The sequence below is a fragment of the Alligator sinensis genome, unplaced genomic scaffold, assembly GCF_000455745.1.
Source record: "Alligator sinensis unplaced genomic scaffold, ASM45574v1 scaffold358_1, whole genome shotgun sequence".
Lineage (NCBI taxonomy): Eukaryota > Metazoa > Chordata > Crocodylia > Alligatoridae > Alligator > Alligator sinensis.
This window is the reverse complement of record NW_005842121.1, coordinates 320,224-323,827: the sequence shown is the minus strand read 5'-3', so window position 1 is coordinate 323,827 and position 3,604 is coordinate 320,224.

Sequence of the window (3,604 nt, the reverse complement as noted above, 5' to 3'; positions counted from 1 at the left end):
TGAGACAGGGGGGGGGGGGGGGGGGGGAGTGGACACACACGCTGTTAGGGAGGCTGCCTTGTGCTGGAAAATACCTTTGTGTATGGTCTTTAGCAAAAGACCCTCTGGAGCCGGGGCCGTGCGTGCCAAGTTCTGAGCATGGAAGAGAACTTTGCACTAGGAAGATAAAGCTTTGTGGTGATAAGCATGGTCCACAGAGAGCTCTGACCAGGGCTTCAAGAAGCAAGCTTATGTCTGTGTCCTCTTCTACCTTGTGCCGCTCGTTTTTCTAGAGTACAAACACTTTAGTGCAACAGTGTCTTACTGCAGGGCTCTTCAGCACCTAACGTAACGGGGCCTCTAGAGGCCCCAGAAATGCAAACCATCTTATTGACACTTCCTTAGCTATGGGAGTGGTGCCAAAGGGCCCAGCTCTAGCAATTAAAAAAAATAAACAAATGAAGCCAGCCAAGGGAAGGGGGGGTGGCCATGGGGGGCAGATGCTAAAGTTCTCCCCATTTGACTTGTCTCAGATTGTTAGCTGTGTCATGAGAGACTGCAACAGTAATTTAATAAATAGTATTTAATTAGATATATCACATTAGTGTTGCACAAATATTTGTAAAGCCCATGTTTGTGGTTTGCTTGAGGTAATTAACTAAACACTGGAACAAATTCAATTTTTTTCCCCTCTTCTATTTTTTGTGGGCTGGAGGGAACTAGGAGGAATAAATTATATGCATACTGTGGGGGCCCTGCGCTGCCTGAATGTTTGCTAATAGCTTTGCTTTTCCTTCTGAATATGTATTATTTATGTACGTTAAAGAACAGCACACAATACAAAAGAACTTGGCCCTCCGCCGGTTCACTTAAAGCGGGAAATAGCAAAGTCATGCTGCAGATGATCTATTTCAGAGTGAATGGTTTTATATGCTAATTTGGGGGGCTGGTAATGAAGATTGAAATGTCTCGAGATTCTGTGCACACACACCAATGTGGAATGTGATTATTTTGTATTGCATTCGTGCTTGGCGATTTCTTGATGTGCCTCTTCTCCTCCTCCGTCAAGGGTTGCCATTGGAGCTTCATGAAAAACTTCATGCAAGAATTAAAATTGGCAACATATGTTTTGTTGGGGCTGCTGGGTTTTATTATTATTTATTATTATTATTATTTTATGGACAGAGAATTTCTCTTGGTTGGATTTTTCCATGAACAGCTATGAGTCAAGAACAAATTTTACAACTTCCTCCCCCCCAACACTTTATTGGTGCCCTCATGCCTGAAATGAAGACCCTAAAATGGTTTCTTTACAGGTGGCTTCCTCCACTGACTCAACCCCATTCACTATGCAGGGTTCTGCCTCAGTGCAGTACCTCACACATGCTCCATATTAGGTCCCTGACATAAAAGCACATTCTGGCTAGCATGGAGGCTGTGATACAGAGACTAGCACAGTCCTGCCCCAGTCTTTGTTCAAGCCTTTCTGTGCCCCCATTGAACACTGCCATGTCTTGCATTCCCCGTGCTGATCTCGAATCTCACTTAATAACAGTTGGAGCCGGAGCTGAGTATCCCAGGTTGAAAAACCTATTCGCAAAACCTATTAGTCAACCCTGACAAAATACCCTGAGCCGCCACAGGTAGAGCAGGGGGGAAACGGCAGCCAAAATCCTGCTGCTGCCAAGGGTATTAAAATACTCTTGAGAGATCCCAAGAAGAGGGCCATGCCCCCCACTACAGAGAACGGTAACCCGCCACCCCTTCCTAATCTGTAGCAGTCTGACCGTGGGGTAAAACTCTTTCTTGGCCCCAAATTTGGTGATTGGTTTGACCCTGATCAGAGGGGCAAGGCCATCTAACCAGGAACCACTGGATTTAAGTCCCAGCAGGAGTATCGGCATAGCCCAGTCACAATCCCCAGGCTTGGTTGAAACTAACAGCCACTGCCTCTGAGGAAGGCAAAAAACTAACAAACAAAAAAATTCGGATGCAAACAGCAGCAAGAGTGGAGGAAAAGAAACCCCTCCCAGCCTCATGTGACAGCCAGCAAAGCTCAGAAGCATGGAAAATACCCATAGAAGAACATAGGCATCACTGCTCTTAGATCATCCCTAATGGTTATCCAACCTCTTTTTGAACCTCTCTAGTGATGCACACACTTCCTTGGGTGTCTATTCCACTGCCTTACTGGTCTAAAAGTAAAGAAGTTTCTCCTGATATCCAATCCAAACCTACTTTGCTTCAACTTCAAGCCATTAGTCCAGATCCTGATCTCTGCAGCAAGAGAAAAAAGGTGCTTTCCCTCTTCTTTATGGCAGCCCTTCAGATATTTGAGGACTGCTGTCATGTTCTCTCTTAAGCGCCTTTTCTGCCAGTTGAACATGCCGAACTTCTACAGCTTCTCTTCATATGAACTTGCCTTCCTTCTTGCAACCTATGTGCTGTTTGGCTAAGTTCTCAGGGGACAACTGAGTGTGACCCACCAGAAACATTGCCCTCACAGGAAACTTTCTGCCAAGCTTCAGAAACAGTGATTGAGAATGCCCACAATAATTGCTCCCCACCCCCACCACACACACACACTTCTAGATGTTTTGTGGTCCTTGTCACTGCATTGCCTAGCCCTGCATCCTGCAGAAATCCACTATTCCAGCTCGACTCAATGCCTCCTGCCCGCTGCCAAATGAAGTTGCATCTTCTCTACACATGCAGGAGTAGTGTAAAGTAACCAAAGTTCATGAGGATCGCATGTGGCACGACACTGCAGGTATGCAGAGCATGATTCTCAGAGCTGCCAGCTGTCGTGTGCGCCCAGGCAGTGTCCAAGCCCCAGGCAGATGGGAACTGTGATTTGCATGACTGTGACCTCCTGATTTGATTGCCATACTAGACTGGAAAATGTAAAATCCTGATTTGCAAAGGCCCCATATATGCAGGAACTCTGGGAACCCACCCTGAAGCTCCCTCATCAGCTCAGGCCTTTTATAGGACCCTCTTAGCTTATCCCTCATTCCCAAGAAAACAGCTCAGGTGGCCTGGGGGACTGCCCTGCCCCATGTAATCCCAACTGTGGTCCTGTGTCACAATGGTCTCGTCACCCCCAAGAGCAAGGCCACCAAACACCAGAGAATAGGACCCATGTCAAGCAACCATGCGTCAAAGAAAATAAAATCAGCATTGCTTTGACCTCATTATCATCCAGGTCCCCATGCTTTCCCATCTTCCCTGCTCTGCCAAAATAGGAGGCTAGTGGGAATAAATGCTGTCTGATTGGAACAAATAAGGGCCCACAGTGAAGAGAGTCCCTGTAGCACTTCTCTAGTCGTGTTCACCATGAATAGGATTGTGCGGGCCGACTCCCGATCCTGCCTGGATCGCCATGTGTGAGCTCTCTCCTGATCCCATCTGAGTCGCCATGTGCGAGCCGGGGCGAGCCGGGGGCCCGTCTTTGTGTGTACACAGGCTGTGGCCGGTAGCCCGGGTACACGGGGTTGGAAAAAAACCGCGGCGCGGTTTGGTACGCTCGAGCTAGAATCAGTCACGGAGGCGTAATGGTTGATTGAAAAGATTATTTACTTACACCGGAGATGGTCGCGGTGTAGGCTGGTCAGCTTTCCAGGCT